This window comes from Canis lupus, chromosome 4 (assembly GCF_003254725.2).
Source record: "Canis lupus dingo isolate Sandy chromosome 4, ASM325472v2, whole genome shotgun sequence".
In the NCBI taxonomy this organism is placed as follows: domain Eukaryota; kingdom Metazoa; phylum Chordata; class Mammalia; order Carnivora; family Canidae; genus Canis; species Canis lupus.
In genome coordinates this window covers 4,007,577-4,027,606 of record NC_064246.1, presented here as the reverse complement: position 1 = coordinate 4,027,606, position 20,030 = coordinate 4,007,577, and the positions used below count along the sequence as shown (strand labels likewise).

Sequence of the window (20,030 nt, the reverse complement as noted above, 5' to 3'; positions counted from 1 at the left end):
GGGATTCAAACCCAGGGGGCTGGACTCCAAAGTTGGCCTTCTTCATCCCTACATACATCCTTCTTGAAATCAGTTATGCTTCCTATAAAAAGAGATCAGTATTCTTATCCAGCTAACCACCACACTCCTTGGGAAAAAGGGAAGGGACAAAGAGCCCCTTGATTGTTTGAGGGTACTCAGTGGTGGGGGTACTTGGGTCTCCCTCAAAGCCATGCTAAGGATGAGGCTTTGATTCCCTCTCTCTTTCTTGTTAGCGCACAATCCACTGATGACATAGAACACCACTTCAGTGCCCTTTTTACTTCGAGAATCTGTGATTTAAAAAAAAAAAAAATCCCCATCAAATGGGAGCAACTTTGCAAATGGCACCTTGGTCTGTACTTTTAAGAGGCTGTGGATCGCAAGAACACGAATGCAAAGAAAGGGACTCTTTCTTGTTCAGGAGTTGATGGGAAGGCTTATGGGTTTTCCAAGTCACTTATTTCCCTCCCTCCTCCTCCCACTGCCTTCTCCTCATTACAAAGGGGAAGGGCTAGGGAGGCTCTGGGCCTGGGAAGGGACAGGAAGGAGAGTTCTGGGAGATTACATGTAGACTTAGCAAACCCCTCCTTTTTACCAGGCTTCATGGGCTGTTAACTGTCGAGGGGCACACTTTCCAGCACCACCTGGCACCAGCGATGCCTTTCTGGAGCGTGCTGGCAGGCTGTGGAGGAGGGAGTCAGGGAAGGAGCTCGGCCAGCTCATTTCTCACCCTCTCCTCTGGCCAGAACCATCCACACATCCCCTCGGACTGGACATCCCAGCGGGGCTTACCATGTGGGGGCGTGGGAAACAGCTCACTTTCCCAAGCCACCAGATGCTGGCAGTTATCAGCCTCTAGTGGGAAGCGATCACACGGAGGCCACATACAAACAACTTAGTTTTTAAAAAGCTGTTTTCCAGTGAAATTCAAGTCAGTCCAACAATTCTGAAAACACTCCCAGTGTCTTTTATTCTTTAGAATCTGGGCACAGGACTGTTTCTATTATCACAAGGAATGCTTGGGGAATCAAGTTTTTAGACAACAATCAAGAAGCACTGCAACTGCTTTGGACACAGACCACATAACCCCCATTAGTATTAGTACTGGAAAATTATTTTTCAGCCCTTTCTTCATGGCACAGTCAACTCAATTGTTAGTGATAATGAAAGATGACATCTCAGATCAAGTTCATTTACAGAATACCCAGACATTTTCTTTGATTCTTAGCTTTAAACTTCTCCTCCATGAGTGTTTCTGTCTTTTTTTGTTTGAGATATACCAACTGATGGCTGACTTGAACAATACTTTCTTAGTTTGGGTGCCCATCTCACCACACAGATCTGTGGAGCATGTGATGTTCCCATCGTTTTGTTCCTTTTCCTCCATCTTCTTAAAGTTGAGCAAGTCCATTGAAGAACTGGGAGCAGAAAGGGAAAGGCCCCAAAAGTATTTAGGAAGGCAGGAGGATGGATTCAGGTACTACAACTGCTAAGGGGACTGGAGTGGGGTCCATTGAGAGATTCATGCCAGGCGCCTAGTTGCTTAGGACAGGAAACTAGGGAGTTGGTCTTGATTCCTTCCCCTTTCTCACCCATGCCCCATGTATTCCACCTCTGAGGTCCCTGGCACTTTCTCCATCTCTACCACCAGCAGCACCCTCTCCCCTGCCCCATGCATTCTTGTGACTGGCTCACTCCCACCCTCCAGGGCACAGTGAAGTATGGCCTCTAGGAGAGCCTCCTCCATCTGTCCAGTGTCAACTCCTCCTGCTGACCCCTCTTTTTCCCTCCCTTCACTCCCTGACCCCCATTTCTGTCCATGTTTCCTGTTTGTTTCCTTCCAAGTGCAGACCATAATGTGTAATGACCTTATTTGTCTGCTGGCTCTTGCTACTTTCCCCACGAGGATGTATGTCCCTTCAAAAGTTGTGACCATGTCCACCTTGGTCACTGCCATAGCCGCAAAGCTTACACACCACCTGACATGTTATTCCCTTCCCTCCCTGACTTCCTCCAGAAATCAGGGTAGGGAGGTTCAGACAGAATAAGGTCCAGAAACCAAAGTTGTTTTCGAAATAGTGCCTGACTGTGTGTGAGTTCCGTTTGTGAGCTGTATGAAGAATTGCAGCATTATGTGTTGCCCTGGTCCTTCCCTCTAGAATGCCACACCGGTTACTAAAACAAAGTAAATACGAAACTGATAACTTGAATCAAGCAAGTCTCCAGATCTAACCAATGGTTAACAGGAAATACAGGGGACAGAAGAACATGTTCCATGATACTATAGGGACATGATCAGCAATATCCAAAACATGGGACACTGTGAAGGACAAATAGCCAGTTTCTTCAACAAATACACTTCAAGAGAAAAGGTGGGGGGGGGGGGGAATCTGTAGATTTGAGAAGTCCTAAGAAACATATCTGCCAGATCTGGATCCAGGATCAGACTGGATCCAACTTAAGCTGGACTCAGTCCAGCATGAGGCCTTGGGTGAATAAAATTTTGTTTTAAGGCTGAACAAACACATTAACCTTAACAAGATAATCTTGAAATACAGTGGCCACAACGGAGAACTTTTAACCTAGATAAGCTTATACGCTTATGAGGTATCCTAGAAAAAAAAGAGTCTCAGCCAAGCACTCACCATAAAAAGTAGAGTGAAAATTATTTTTCCTGCTCTACAGCTTCTGGTGACCAGGATATGACCTGCCAGGACACCCTACTTGCTCCAGAGCATGCAGATGGGCTCCTGGGAAAACTGGCAAAAGCCAGCAAAGGGTGAGAATTCGCGCCAAAGTCAGCTCTCCTAGATCTCTATCTGCAGAGCCTGGTTAAGAGAGGAAGGTCAAATTTCATGGTGTCCCTTCCTTTCCAAATTCAGATTGGCAGGCAAAATCATTTGTAACAATTAGGTCTTTGAATTGTGACCTGTGAATTTTACTTTTGGGTACCCATTGGTTGTTGATTCTTTCTCTCCAGGGGACAGCTACTGCTCTCTTATTTATCTGGTTTAGTGTCAGAATGGGGGGGTGGGCAAAATTTGGCCAGGCAGAGATGTGTGCTGCCTTCCATTTGCGGCTAGGGTCCTATCAACTATTGCCAACTCGCAGGAGAATTGTCTAAGTCTTTCTTTCTTTTGGTTATCTTTGGGAGTGGCTAGGGGATTATCTTGGGCAGGTGGTATCCTTTGCACCCTCTTTGGGGATGCCTCTTGCATCCAAGGGGTTGGATGCAATACTGCCAGGAATATTAATATTCTGCCAGCTGAAACCTGATGAGATATCTGAAAGGATTTTTTTTAAGTAGCTCTATGGTCAGAAGTTGACTAAATCAGAAGTTGATATTCAGAGATGATAGGAATATGTTTTTAGGCTTTCTCACCTAAGATAAAATGAAACTATTCACCCAGAGGAAAAGAAAAACATTCTAAAGTCTTTTGTGTAAGGATTTACTAAAATATTCTGAAGACGTCTAGCACTAAATCTAGAACGTATCTTTTGATTTCCATCTTGGTGGAAGATCTGCTCCCTGATATAAAGAAGCAAACTGAAGATAATGCATTTAGATGGGCAGTTCAGCCCCTCAGTATCTTTAAGGCTACATCTCAATTGTTTGCAGAATTAAGAGCAACTGTCCTTATCTTACAAATCTTTGCAAAACCAGAAATACAGCTCTAGAAACAATTGAAAGTCTACCTATTTTTACCAACCCCCAAAACTCCCTTATCCATCTCAGAACGTTTGCAGATATTGTGAAAGATCAGGACTTTTGAAACAGAACTGCTTTGAAGAAAATGAAGGAAACATTTAAATAGCAACTCTCCGAGACTTCTGATAACAGACAAATACACTCAAAAACTCCTAGAAAAAAAACTTGCCTTCTTTCTCTGTCCCTAGAAGATGTCAATTTTACCCTGCCTTTGAAATGTAAACATCCCAGGGGGCAAATAAAACACAGCCCATAGTCACCTGAAACTGAAAGAAAAAAGATGAGGGAGGTGGAGAATTTTCAAAATATTAACAGTTTAAAAAGCTCCCTCCCCACACATCTAGTCCACAACCTCCATAAAATCACTGTCAAGAACAAATACAAATTTTAAGTCTCTTCCACAAATATTCGAAAAAGCTTTAGCCACCTGCCATCTGAGCAGGTAAACTTTCCATCCGCCAGAAACAAACTTTAGACCCAACTGGTCTTTCATAAACTAGTGAGTTTTGCATTATCATACCTGCCTCATGGCTAGAATTTAATTTTTTTAAAAGATTTTATTTATTTATGCATTAGAGACACACACAGAGAGAGGCAGAGACATAGGCAGAGGGAGAAGCAGGCTCCATGCAGGGAGCCCGACGTGGGACTCGATCCCAGGACTCCAGGATCACGCCCTGGGCCGAAGGCAGGCGCCAAACCACTGAGCCACCCAGGGATCCCCATGGCTAAAATTTTAAGATAAAAGCAAGGCAATCTCCATTTGCATCTGTCTACATATTTACTGTATATATATTACAAATGTATGATTTTTCTTCTACTCCAGATAGTAATGCCAAAGTTAATTAGTAAAGAGCTCTATTTAATTGGCTTAAAGACAAACACGCATTCTGTGGGTCTAGTGTACACTCACAAATATAAAAACTAATCCAAATTTTTTCAAGTTCATGTGATCTTGGATAATCTTTGATAAATAAAAGCTAGTATAAGTTTGTTGGTTTAATTAAAACAGGCTCGTCTTAGAGTTATCAGCATTAAATAGAATACTTTTATTCCATGTAGGTTTACTAAAAGTCAAATAAGTTCCTGATACCTGTTACAGAATTTGTCAGTAAAAACGATAAGATAGGGCAGCCCTGGTGGCGCAGCGGTTTAGCGGGTTTAGCGTCGCCTGCAGCCTGGGGTGTGATCCTGGAGACCCAGGATGGAGTCCCACGTCGGGCTCCCTGCATGGAGCCTGCTTCTCCCTCTGCCTGTGTCTCTGCCTCTCTCTCTCTCTCTCTCTCTCTCTCTCTCTGAATTAAAAAAAAAAAAGAAATCTTTAAAAAAATGATAAGATAACCCTTAAGCGTTTAAGATCTTGAGAAGTTTTTATGACTAAATGTAATTATCAGAACAAGTGAGTTAAACAGATACTAGTAAGGTGAGTTTATAAATGAACTTTTCAACAATGATGATGCTTGATGGTATGTGTACTTAGTTTCCAGGGACACCTTGGTGGCTCAACAGGTTAAGCATATGACTCTTGATTTTTCGCTCAGATCGTGATCTCAGGTGGTGAAACTGAGCCCTGCATCAAGCTCTGCGCAGAACATGGAGCCTGCTTGGGATCCCCTCTGTCCCTCTGCCCGGCCCATCGCCTTCTTCCCACTGGTACCTAGCACACAACCACACACCCTCTCTAATTTAAAAAAAAAAAGTTTCCAGAATCTTTCTGATATCTGGAAACCTAAGTTATACTGAGAAAAGTTGAATGATGGATATTCATTGACTATCTAGATCATTTCCAAATAAGAGAAAATACTGAAACATTAATTACAATAATTAATTAATTATCTATCTTTGGCTTTCTTTTACAGAGGAATGCAAGATTTTGGGTCTATTAGTGAACATATTCTGTGCCACACTGGAAAACTTACTATTAGGAAGTATACACTTCCAGAAATTATAAAATGTATTTGTCTGTCAGTCCACAATTGCTTCTTAATCTTCAATAGGAATTAAGGATTCTAATAATTAAGAATTCTAATTAATATATGTAATTAAGACTACTAGAAATAATAAGAATTTTTAAAACATGTAACAATATCAATAGTGTACTTACGTAAAACAAAAACTGAAGCTTAATTTTCTTTTATCTGCTAGAAGGACAGTTTTCTTGGACTATTGTGCTGCTCTTGATAAGAAATTGTGAATATTTTTTTCTTTACCTTTTAAGAAATCTACCTGGAAAGAAAAGATTTTTGTCTTGCCAAAATAACTCACTGTGCTTTCATGTTGTCTTTCTCAGGTCTTTGATTTACTTTAGAAAACCCAGTCTTTTCAATAGCAAGAGAGTGAAGTTTCATTCACAACTTCGTAACCTTCAGTATCTACCCTTAACATTGTCTATTGTCACCTTGATTAAATAGATAAGTAAATATTAAATCATAACGATCTGTGATTCTATTTAATCAAATGTTCAAGCCTGTTGACATTTTCTAAAAATCAAATTCTAAAGTTTTTTTGACCCCAAAGTAAGTTTAAGATTTCCCAGAGGGGGAAAAAAAAAAAAAGATTTCCCAGAGGGTCCTGCTATTAAATCTCAAAGGATTTGTCTCTCACCTCATAAAAGAGATGTTACGTTACTTGGGTTTATTTGGTATTTTAAATTACATAGAGTTCATCATCAAATAAGTGATGTTAAACCTTAGGTTATATTGTATGGATGCATGTTATTAATATAAGTGCTCTAGAAATTGTATGAAATTCCAAAAAATCTGACATGTCCTGGTATAATGTTATCAGTCACAATTCCAGTTGTTATCTTAAAATGTCATATGTCATAGAAATAACCAAATTTTCTTGTCAGTTCTATTATAATGAATTCTCATCAGATCTTTAAACATGGTCATTTTGTGTCTTTTGTCATGTACAGACTATTACTTTACTCTGACACTTTTGCAAAAGTGCTTCATTGTCAGAAAGTGTTCATAGAAAGGACTCTGACAAGTACTCTAGAGTATACATTTCTGATAACTTTGTGATTATATAACTGAAACTGGATTAAAGCAGAACAAGAATTAATAACATAGGATTGAATGAAATAATGAGGGTTTTTTTTACAGACTTTTCTTTGAGACATTGCTGGTTCCTTAATGTTTTTTTTCCAGCTTTAAGGAAAGTATTTTTACTTTTTCATTTTGTAAAGTCTACCTTTGTAAACATAATTTAAGCATTTACTTTTTCTCCCTACCTGATCCCTCCAGAATGTGGAAACTTACTGAGTATTGTTATTTTTATACAATATAGTTATTTGCATAAGTTCAATAAGAATCTGTCCTCGTTGGACACAACTGGGAACACTGGTTACATGACCAAGGCTTTGACTGAAATGTCAGACTTTCAGAATGTACAGGGGAATGTACAAGTACAGGGGAACTTGGCTGGCTCAGTCTGTAAAGTGAGTGACTCTTGATCTCAGGATTTTGAGTTCAAGCCCCATGTTGGGTGTGAAGCCTACTTTAAAAAAAAAAAATGCTTAAAAGAATGTGCATAACAGATTTAAGAAACTAAAGTTGGTTTTACTGAGCCAGTAAGAGCTCCTTGGAGAAAACAGCCTAGTACCGTGCTTACAGGGTTCTTAGTAGCCCAACCAAGTAATTAAGGACAGGCACTTCCTAGCAACCCCAGGGAACCTCAGGATATCCTGGGGACCTCATGAAGAGAAAAATTCACCCAAATCTATAGGTATTTCAGGCTAAGTCTGATGACGAGTCCTTAGCTTGGCTTCTTAGCCTGGAGAGGCTTTTTTTTTTTTTTAATTATTTTATGTATGTATGTATGTATGTATGTATGTATGTATGTATTTATTTATTTATTTATTTATTTATTTATTTATTTATTCATGAGAGAGGCAGAGACATAGGCAGAGGGAGAAACAGGCTCCATGTAAGGAGCCCGATGTGGGACTCGATCTCAGGACCCCTGGATCACAACCTGAGCCAATGGCAGATGCTCCACCACTGGAGCCCCTGGAAAGGCTTTTAAAAGTCCAATCTAAGATTCCTTATGAAAGTTTCCAGCAGGGGTGCCTGGGGGACTCAATCAGTTAAGTGTCTGACTCTTGGTTTAGGATCAGGTCATGATTTCATGGTCATGAGATTGAGCCTTGCCTTGAGCTCTGTGCTCAGTGTGGAGCTGGCTTGAGATTTCTCCCTCTCCCTCTCCCTCTCCCTCTGCCCCTCCCCCCACTCACACATTTTTCTCTCTCTCAAATGAATAAATCTTAAAAGAAAAAAAAAAAAAAGTTCCAGCAAAGCAGGTGTAAAAAGAACCCTGACAGTCAATCACTATTCTTGCTGCACTTAACACAAATAATCTGGTCAAATTTAATTTTTCAACTTATTTTGCAAACAGATTAGTCTTACCATGATTCTCTTTGATAGAAATAAGGGTGAATGTTTCAGTAGAAACCAATAACACAACCCTGCAGATGTCAGATTCCACTCCAGTTCGTGGTGTTTGAGGTTTTGTTTTACCCCTGTAAACTGTACTGGATCCTGAAGTCTTCAAGTTTCCTCAAAGGTCTGGCTACAACTCCAGACTAACATTTCCAATTTTCTCCCACCATTCTTCTTCTTTTCTTTTTTTTTTTTTTAAGATTTTATTTATTTATTCATGAAAGACACAGAGAGAGACAGAGATGCAGGCAGAGGGAGAAGCAGGCTCCCTTTAGGAAGCCTGAGGCAGAACTCAATCCTGGGACTCCAGGATCACAACCTGAGCCAAAGGCAGAAGCTCAACCACTGATCCACGCTTCTGATTTGGAATCACAAAGAACGAAGACTGCCTTTGAACCTCATGGTAAGGGACTATGCCAGGTCCTCCTTACTGCCCAGAGAACAGTTACACTTGAGGGACTTGAACCATGGGTCCATGTCTCCCAATTAAAAAGGGCTCCTCCAGGCCCTAGGAACTGCACACCAGCTGGAGATATAAAATTGATATTGACTAAGGAGGTTCCTCCCCAGAAGCAGATGGCATCTTGAGGTGGACAGCCCTGCCAAGGTCATGTATCAAGATCTTCACCTCTCGGGTGCCTCAGTAGTTTAGTTGGTTAAGTGTCCAACTCTTGATTTCAGCTCAGGTCTCAATCTCAGGGTCATGAATTCAAGCCCCACATTGGGCTCCACACTGGGTGTGGAGCCTACTTAAAAACAAAAACAGAAGGATCTCACCTCCAGTATGAAGTCTCTATTCCTTTTTCCTCTTCACTACTTGTGTTTTCTCTCTGAATGCATGGGAAGACAATGCTTTCTAACTGTGGAACCTATCTTTGAATCAATTGTTAAAGCAGTAACTTAGAACAAAATCCTTAGACTCCCTCCCCAAAATTGCTCTTGGTCATAGGACAAACCTTAATTACCTTTTACTTGAGCAAGGAGGTGTGTGTGCTATGGCCAACATCACTTGCTGTACTTGGCTTAACAATGGGTTGTTTTTTTTACTTATTTGATTCTGATTGGTTTGGTTCTTGGATACCATGGCTCCAAAGTACACTCTAGACATTGGGACTTATCCTGCTTATAATAATCATGGTAGTCTCCCTGAAACACTGTGTTCTCTCAAAAGCTTTAAATGCATGTTTACAGCCACTAACCACCAAGCAAATTATCTTCTTAAGACTAAGTCATCAGAAAAGAAACAAAGGGAATAACTGATTTTTTTAAAAATGTAAACCCAAGGTCATGACCTGCAAATACTCCAGAAAGATTCAGCTAAAAGACATAATGACCTGTGAATACCACAGAGAGGATGAGAAAAAAAAAATGCAAGAAGTTCAGAGCTTGGAGAAGCACTAATGCCTTAAATTTTTTTTTATCACATCTCTCAGGCTGAGAGCCTGATCAAAAGGGGAGAATTGTAAAAAACAAAACCAAATCCCACAAGATAACATGCCTAAATGGAGTCACTTATGCTAAGCTCACATCATCAAACCAAGACTTAACTCTTTTTTTTTTCTTTTCAGTTTCAGAGGTAGAGTTGTATATAACACCCAGTGCTCATCACATCATGTGTCCTCCTTAATACCCATCACCTAGTTACCACATCCCGCCCACCCATCTCTCCTCCAGCAACCTTCAGTTTGTTTCCTAGAGTTAGGAATCTCTTATGTGCTAAGATTTAACTTAATTACAGTTTGGCTCTTCCAAAAATCTGAAACCAATCAGGAATCACCTGACCAACACTAGTTAGGGAACTCCTGGACACACCATTACCATCCTCTAAAGGAAAGGGACTTTGCAATAACCAATCCCATTTTTAACCTAGTAGGAACCTTCCTTGTTCCTGCTCCATCTAGCTATGAAAGTCTTTCATGTCGTACAGCTCCTCAGAGCTCATTTCTATCTGCTAGTTTGGATACTGCCCAATTAGAATTGATTTCTGTTCAAGTAAATGCTTAAAGTTGTTAATATGCCTCAATTTATATTTTAACAACAGTTCACAATTAGTACCTTGGAGCCCTAAATCAGGTACCCTGACTCCCAATGGCACCAGCACACTCTTTGCTACAGATTATACCACAAAACTCTTACAGATTAAATGTATTCCTGAGACAGCTTGTCTGAATTATTGAGAGAATAATAATAATAATAATGTTATATTATTGTCTATAATACTTCTTTATTGAAAACAGCTACTTCCAGGCCATTGAAAATGTAAATATTGCCTTGAAATCTTACTTACAGTTTACACCAGGAAAAAGAAGCTCCTTTAGTAAAATTAAACTTCATTTTAGTGTGTTACTAGCACAACTTAATGCCACTTCAAAAAACATATCTAGGGGTCCCTGCCTGGCTCAATCAGTGGCATGTGCAACTCTTGATCTCAGGGTTGTTGAGTTCGAGCCCCACGATGGGTGTAGAGCTTAGAAAAGAAAAGAAAAGAAAAGAAAAGAAAAGAAAAAAGAAAGGAAAAGGAAGAAAGAAAAGAAAAGAAAAGAAAAGAAAAGAAGAAAGAAAGGAAAAGAAAGAAAGAAAAGAAAAGAAAAGAAAAAAGGAAAGGAAAGGAAAGGAAAGAAAAGAAAAGAAAAGAAAAGAAAAGAAAAGAAAAGAAAAGAAAAGAAAAGAAAAGAAAAGAAAAGAAAAGAAAAGAAAAAGAAGACATATCTATTCTCTCCCTCCAAGGAGCACACCAAACAATAGGCTCTTCATCCAGTCACACAGGGCAGAACACGTCACTTATATCACAAAACACCCCAGGGTGAAAATGCCCAGCACCACATGGCTAACAGCTGGAGTCACTTAAGTACAATTGTTTCAACTCGGCTAACATGAAGAGGGTGGACAGAGCAATTAACTCTTACTGGGGACTGTTCCCTATTTTAAAAAGCACTTCCTGTTTCAGGCTCATCTTTAAAGACAGCATGTAGCACTGGAGAAAGTCTGAATGAGGACACTCAACAAATTACATGTTAGAAAAAAAATTACATGTTAGATTCCTTATATTCAAATGCACACTCAAGTTGTTGAAACAACCATAGTTTTAGGCTTCAATGAGTCTAGTAGCAGTCACCAGGCAGAGAGCAGCCTGCAAAAGTGGAGGAGAGCCTTCCCCAAAACAGATGTAGTTAAGAATACTTGAGGTAGGCACAAATAAGAAACAAATGGGGTTGTTTTACAAATGCAAATAGCTATACTGAGAAGACCATGAAATTGCCTGCAGTTGCAAAAGCGAACTCCATGGGTGAGAGAAAGCCAGAATTTAAGGAAAAATTATTTGGGGGTAAAGAATGGAAAGGCAACAAACATTTACTGAGTGTGGGCTACGTCTGAGGTCCTTTACTAAAGCTGTCTGCATTTTTAAAAAGGTAATACAAACATCCTTCTTTTCACATATATAAAAAAGACAAGGAAATGAGACTTAATTTAGCTTCATGTCACATAACCAGCAAGTGATGAAACCAAGATTTTCACTCACATTTGCTGGCACCCATAACATTTGCTCTTTCTGTTATATTTGGCTAGTTCAGAAGAATCGTGAGCAAAAGTCATGTAAGTTGCAAAGCTTCGTGGGATGGCTTCATGGATTACGACTGGGTAGGTAGAAAAACGAAAAAATTAAACAGGCCTAAAGAAAGAAAAGGTTGAGAAAGAAGAAGCCCAAGAAAGAGCCAAGTCCAAAATACAATCAAAGAGGAGGTTGACTGATTTCAAGCCTAGGACAATCAGGGGACCCAGGGCCTGACCTTTATGGTACTTTATGGTGCTTTCATGGTACTTTATGAAGCATTTTTATTCCAGTTATCTGATTAAATCTACTAAAGTGGGCATTAATATTATCTTCATTCTCCTGAGAAAAAAATTAGTTTCAGTTTTTGGGTCTTGCCTAAGATCATCCACAAGAAGTGCCAGAACAAAACTCTTAAGTCCAAATTGCAAATTTTTTCCATTAACCCCACAGAGCCAGAGAAATGGCTCTAGATTGAATTAGAAATAAAAACAAAAGTCTTAGCATAGAGGGATCCCTGGGTGGCTCAGTGGTTGAGCACCTGCCTTCAGCCCAGGGCATGATCCTGGAGTCCCAGGATCAAGTTCCACATCGGGCTCCCTGCATGGAGCCTGCTTCTCCCTCTGCCTGTGTTTCTGCCTCTCTCTCTCTCTCTCATGAATAGATAAAATCTTAAAATTTTTTTTTTAAAGTCTTAGCATATAAAAACAAGGGAAAACCTAGGGGTAATAGTTGAGAGGTGTGTCAGTGTTTTCAACTTAATCCAGTTATCTAATGAGAGACTTTGGATCATTTACCCATCTCTTCCATAGGATATTTCTACCTGAGATTAACTTCCACCATTTAAAAATGGTTAATCTTTAAATGTTCACTTCCAGTGTGTCTATTAAAGAAGGGGTAGAAATGTTCCTCGGTATTCCAGAACAGAAGCCACTCAAGAAAGGATGGAGAAGAGCTTGTCTAAACTCTCCATACTGGGGAGAAGCATGTTCCTCTTTGACACTTGGGAGGTAGATATCAGAAGTTACCAACTAGAGCCCCAGAAACTCTCCTCATTTGGATTACACCGCCACCTGAACACCAATCCCTTCATTTGAACATTAGAATTATAGGGAAAGAATTAAGTATCTATCTGCTTTTCCAGAATGAGCCATATGTCAGTATTACCCAAAAGCCCCAGATGATGGGGGCTTGTAAAGTTTCTCTTTACAGAAGGACATCAGCTAATAAATGTAGAAAGAATGATAAACAACAAAACTAAAACACCACCTGGCAGCACTTTTTTTTTTTTTAAGATTTTTAAAAATTTTTATTTGAGAGGAATGCCTGGGTGGCTCAGCAGTTGAGCATCTGTCTTTGGAGGGTGTGATCCCGGGGTCCCGAGATTGAGTCCCACATCAGGCTCCCTGCATGGAGCCTACTTCTCCCTCTGCCTGTGTCTCTGCCTTTCTCTGTGCGTGTCTCTCATGAATAAATAAAATCTTTTTTAAAAAATGTATTTGAGAGAGAGTATGAGCGGAGGCAGGGGGATAGGGGGCAGAGGGAAAGCGAGACGCAGACTTCCATTGAGCAGGGAGTACAATGCAGGGCTGGATCCCAGGACCCTAAGATCAGGACCTGAACCAAAGGCAGCCACTTAACTGACTGCACCACCCAAGGTGCCTATCACTCAGTAGTATTTATTTATTTATTTATTTATTTATTTATTTATTTATTTTTAAAGATTTTATTTATTTATTCATGAGAGACACACAGAGAGAGGCAGAGGGGAGAAGCAGGCTCCCCACAGAGACCCTGATGTGGGACTCGATCCCAGGACCCTAGGGATCCTAGGGATCATGACCTGAGCCAGAGGCAGATGCTCAACCACTGAGCCACCCAGGACTCTGACAGCACTTAATTTAATAATTGATTCAGGCAAAGATCATCAATGAATGATGCTAAGCATTAGTTGAAAAGTTGATGGGAAAGGGGCCAGCTGCATAAGGCTGAAGTATCATCCCATAGCTTGCTCACTGTTCACCAGGGGGAAAATATGACAGATATGATCTGGCTGTCATCTCCTTAACAGTAGCAGCTAGTACAGCAATAACCAGACATCATTTGCCTCCTAATGTTATACAGTATGACATATATGACTTCATTCATGAAGTATTCTTGTTAAAGAATGTTTAGCCTACTCTATAGTAAAAATACTAATATCCCAAATAAAAAATACACAAACACTTGAATAAATGTTCTCTAAAGAAGATCTATAAATGGCCAATATTGGCCTACATCACTGAGCATATGAAAAGATGCTCAATGTCATCAGCCATCAGGGAAATGCAAATCAAAACCATAGTGAGACTTCACACCCACTAAGTTGGCTAGAATCAAAAAGTCAGATAAGTGTTGACAGAAGATGCAGAGAAATTGGAACCCTCATACATTGTTTGTGGGAATGTAAAATGATGCAGCCACTTTGGAAAACTGGTAGCCCCCAAAATATTAAGCAGAGTTACCATATGACCTAGTTTTGGAAGGAGAAATTTACCTCTACACTCAAAGGTTCTTCTGATTGTCCTAAGAATTAAATTAACATGAGACAAATTAATAGGACAAAATCAAATCTAATTTCGAACATACAGGAACACCACGTACAGAGGGTATTCCAAGACAGGAAGGTAAAATGAGGTATATGTATATATGCCATCCTGAGCTAAGGAATGAGATCAGAGAGTAGGGAAATTCACAGGACGATAAGAGCAAATGTTTGAAAATTAGATGCTTGTCCCGCCAGGTAGATGGTCACTCAGAAAAAAATTCTAATAAAAACTCTCATTCTGGGAAAGACCCCAACTTACATTCTTCTATGTAGTTAAGGCAGGGGCAAATGATTCTCTTGAACCCACAGGATCTTGATTGCATTCTGCTCAAAATAACCCACATGCTAAAGTGGCATAATTAAGGGAGACTTGTTTTGAACCTCTTCATTTGCAATTCCACTCCTCAGTAGACCCAGGAGAACTGAAAGCATATGTTCACACACAAACTTGTGCACAAACATTCATAGCAGTATTTCATGAATAGCCACAAAAGAGAATCTGGATATCCATTAACTTATGAATAGACAAAAGGGCAATATCACTCAGCCATAGAAGAATAAAGTACCCATCCACGCTACAACATGGAGGGACCCTGAAAATGTTATGCTAAGTGAAAGAAACCAGTAACAAAAGATCACATATTGTATGATTCCATCTATGTAAAATGTCCAGAACAGGCAAATCCATACAGACAGTAGATTAGTGGTTACAAGGGATCAGGGGAGTGGGGAAGCTGGAGTGGAGATGGGGTGTGACTGCAAAAGGATATGAGGCTTGGTTTTTGTTGTTGTTGTTGTTTGTTTGTTTTTTATAGGAGGCTTGTTTTGAGGGCAATCAAGATATTCTGTACTAAGGGACGCCTGTGTGGCTCAATGGCTGAGACTCTGCCTTCAGCTCAGGTCATGATCCCAGGGTCCCAGGATGGAGTCTCACATCGGGCTTCCCGCATGGAGCCTGCTTCTCCCTCTGCCTATGTCTCTGCCGCTCTTTGTGTGTCTCTCATGAATAAATAAATAAAATCTTAAAAAAAAAAGATATTCCGTAGTTAGTGATGATGGTTGCACAGCTTTCAAAATATACTAAAAATCACCGACTTGTATACTTTAAAGGGATGAAATTTATGCTATGCAAATTATATTTCAATAAAGCTGGTATTTAAAAAATCAAGGAGGTATGTAAAATCAGGTGGTAGTCGTAGATATACATACATTTGTACATTTGAGAATCTCTCTGCAAGGAGATTAAAAAAACTTCATGAACAGTGATTGTCTCTAGGGAGGAAATTATGGGGCTGGAGACCAGGGTGGGAAGGAAATTTCCCTCTTCCCTGTTTTTACAAGTTTTTTTTAAAACCATTTGCATCATCTTACTAGCTCCAAAATGACTTTAAAAATAAAATTGCATGTGTTTTCTAAAGAAAAAAAAAGTTTAACCTGAATATTTTCAAGATTGCCAGTTTTCGGGAAATATAGAGATGGAATAACAAGCCAAAGTACATTACAAAGAAATAGTCAAATGCAGAAGGTAGGGCATTCTACAGGACAATAGGCAGTGATTCTTAAACTGATTAATCAAATGGGGAATTTCAAGATTAAAACAGACTAAAGAGGGGCTGGGCTCCTTGGTAGCAGAGTCAGTTGAGGGCTTGAGTGTCCAACTCTTAGTTTTGGCTGAAGTCATGATCTCAAGGTCCTGAGATCAAGCCGTGCATCAGGCTCCACACTCGGTACAAGGTCTGCTTCAGATTCTGTCTCCCTCTTCCTCTGTCCCTCCTTGCCCACACACACTCTCTCTCTCTGAAATAAATAAAATCTAAAAAAAAAAAAAAAAAAAAAACAGACTAAAAGAGATATAGTCAAATGTAATGCTTGTCTTTCTTTAGACCTGTCTGAGTAAGTCTAGCTACAAAGGACAGCTTTGGGAATACTGGAGAGCTCTGATATGAAATGGACATAAATTGATAATAGGGGATTATTATTGATTTTGTTATGTGTGATCATACTCAGCTGGCTAGATAGGGAAATGCTCTTATTATTTTAGGAATATGTACTAAAATATTTAGTGATGTAAGTCACAAAGACTATAATTTACCTTGGATGCATCAGCCAAGGGAAATTAATGAAACAAATATGGAAAATGCAAACAATGGTTACATTTAGGTAATGTGCCTATGGACACTCAGGATATTATTTTCTCCCTTTTATGCATGTGTTTGAAACACTAATAATTAAAAATTAAATAAAAGAAAACAATTTACTTGAGGATAAAAGCAGTTAAGGAACGTGCTCCTTAGGAGCTAAGAACCAACTTTTTTCACAAGCAATGCAGCAGTGAGCAGTATCGTGCAGTGGGGAGTAGTTTGATGCAGTGGTAAGTCCTATCATGCGGCAGTGGGTCGTGGAATGCAGTGGTGAGCAGTGTAATGCACCAGTGACCCTCAGGAGAGCAGAGACCATGTGTGAGTCACTCATCACTGCAGTCCCACAAACCCAGCCCAAAAATCCGTACAGACCTGGGGCTGATAAGATATCATCCAATGAATAAACAAAGAAAGGAAAAGATGAAAGTGCTATCCAACATAGCATAGTATAAAGACTGCAGAACTCAGAGTGAGAGGATCTGAGTTCAGGTTTCAGTTCATACTTACTAGCTGAGTGATTTTTGGCAAGCTCCTTAGCTGCACATGTCTGTTTCCTTGTCTACAATAGGAAGCTCATCCCAAGAGCCGCCTGAGCTACCTCACAGGGCTGCTGCCATGTCTCAAATGAGATCATACACGAGTAAGCCTCCTTGTTCCCACCTTCCAAATAGGTCTGGAACCAACGATCCTCATCCATATGCCACCATTACCTCTCATCTGAACCCTGGCAACAGGACGTCTCATCCTGGAGTTCACTCTTCCTCCTCTACCCTGCCCCCAAAAATCCTCTGCCTGGGAGGCAGCATAAATTTTTTAAACTTTTAATAATCGGACTATTTACTAGGGAAAATTTCAACACACACAGTTCAACACCCAACGAATGCCCATACACTTATCAATCAGCTCCCACAATTATCAACATCCTCCAGTTCCTGATTCACCCAGTCCTCTCACATATGTGCATATTTATCTTTTCTTTTTTTGAAGTATTTTAAATGAAATCTCAGATGTCAAATTATTTCACCTGTCAATCTTGCCTATGCACCTCTTCCAGAAAAGCAATTGGTCTCAAAGATGTCTTTTTATGGCCACTTTGTTTCAATCAGGATCCAACAAGGTCCTCACCTGGCACTTGCCTAACATACTTCCCAAATCTCTTTTAATCTATAGCGGTTCTCCCTCCTTCTTTTTCTCCCATGCCATTTATTTGTTGAAGAAGGTGGGAATTTTAAAAATAAATCGTGTCCCTCACCTACTTAGAAAGCTCTAAAGGCATCCCGCTGCTTCACAGAATAAGATGAAAAATGCCTAGCACTCTTTCATTCATTCAATAAATCATAACAGAGCAACCACTGTGTGCCACAGAGTGCTAGTGAACCAGGGAAATGGCGGGGGGGGGACTATGGCAAGTCAAACCCTGCCTTCATAGGGCTCAAACTCTAAGGGAAAAGAGAGCCAACAAACAGAAAACAAACTAATAAATGAACAACCTGGTTATTAGATGGCAATGCATGCTATGATGAAAATAAGACAGGATGGGAAAAAAAGAATCACAAATGGGGGTCTGCGTGTGAGCAGAGCCTGCACGACAGGCAAGTGCAGCCATAGGACATCAGGGCCATGTGTCCCAGGCAGAGGGAAGCCAAGTGCCAAGACCCAGATGGGACAAGCTGGCTGTGGTCCCAGGAAAGAAAGCAAGCTGGTGTGGCTGGAGCCTGGCCAGTGAGAACAGGGTCAGGGATAGGGGCAGAGACTCCAGCTGGGCAGGGCCACGAGAGGCTTTGAGGGCATGGTGGGGAGTTTGGAAGCCTTGGATTCCAAGGAAAACCCTTGGAGGGCTCTGACCTGGGGGTGACAGGGTCCTCCTGCACACTGGACTTTGCACCACTAACTGTGACATGACAAGCTCCTTCTCTCGACACTCATGGTCTCACACACAGGAAGCTTTCCTCTGAACCATAGTCCTGCGCTCTGCCTTCTGGGGCTCACATCTAATCATCCTGAAGTTCCAGCTGACTTGGGAAGGTTCTCCTGAACCTCTCCAACTAGCTCAGTTGCCACCACAATATATGGACTTCTCCCTAGTAGCACTCATCACAGTGGCAATTGGCCACTTATCAGTATAATGATTGGTTTAATGTCCCTCTTCCCCAGTGAACTGTAAACTCTATGAGAGCAGAAACAACACTGATCTTGTTTTAATCTGTAGCTCTGAAGCCTAGCACTGTGCCCGGCATATCAGACAGTAAAATTAAGTACTTGCTGAATGAATAGCTTAACACTGCACTGCATTTTATGAGAAATACTAGCCAGTGTCCTGAGATAGTAAATGTAATTATTCAACACCTGGTCACTCAAAGAATATTTAAAAATCTTAAAATAACATGGACCTCAGAGATAATCTTGTCAAACCTCTTCATTTTATAAGTAACAAGACCAGACACAAAAGGGTGAAAAATAAAATGGTTGGACCTCAATTTTGAGTTGATACACAGGGGCACCTGGCCAGCTCAGTTAGTGGAGCATGTGACTCTTGATCTCAGGGTTGTGGGTTTGAGCCCCATGTTGGGCATAGAGATTACTTAAAAATAAAATCTTAAAAAAAAAAATAAAGTCGATCAACATAATGATTCAATTTCAGTTTAGCCCTCACTGGAAATTCATACTCTATTAAGTATTCTATGATTCATCCAGGGCCTCTGCTAGATCACACTGCCTTTGGGCAAATCAGCGGCAGGCGCCTTTTCCTCTGAGTGGCCCCAGCCCCATGCCGAGGTTAGGGCTAGGAGAGTGGCCTGTGGTCTGGGCTCCAGCTCTCACTTGTCCCCTTGGCCATAGCCCTTGCACAGAGAGCAACCTGGGCCACTGGCCCGGACTGCCACTTCCAAGGAAAGTCACAGGGACCGTGTCAAACATGGAGAAACCCTAATTTTACTTAAGCTTTCTGTGAAAGAATGTAATTGGAATGCCAAAAAATATGATAAAGAAGGAAAGGCAAAAAAGACTGAGGGTCAAAAAAAAAGGCCACTCTGGAGAGCAACAGGAATGTTGCAAGAACACACCCTGAAAATGCAATCCGCCAGAAGATCCAGGAGATTAATTTCTCCAGCATGAGTGCTAGGGCTGATGCTGCCGTGCAAGTGTTCATGCTGTACTAAGAACCCAAGAGAACAAAGGCCATGGCCATGTGGCTAAGTGTTCGGATGCTACATAGACGGGTATGGGCCTTGAAAAGCTTTCTCCCCTGATGAACAACCTGAACACCAATGTGCCCTCCTGGATGTTTCACCGCAGCAAATGTTGGGCAGGGTGAGCAGCGACCCTGCAAGCAGCACAGCAAAACCGCATCCAGAAGCTGCTGCAAGAAACGATTGATGAAGCTGGCCTAGCTCTCCTTGATCTCCACGTTGCAACCACCACAGGCTCAGATAAGTTCTGCCCACACCAGCGTTGCTTCCCCAGAACAGACTTGCTCATTTAAGTGATCAAGAGTAATTTAAAGAGGCCCCCAGGTGGCTCAGTGGTTGAGTGTCTGCCTATGGCTCAGGTCATGATCCTGGGATCCTGGGATCGAGTCACA

General features: G+C 40.8%; 1 protein-coding gene across 1 annotated transcript in view; it reads right to left on the bottom strand.

Moving 5' to 3' along the window:
- The window catches only part of NID1 (nidogen 1), an 83,006-nt gene that overhangs the window by 57,140 nt on the left and 5,836 nt on the right, over positions 1 to 20,030 (bottom strand). The gene's annotated exons all lie outside the window — the stretch shown is intronic.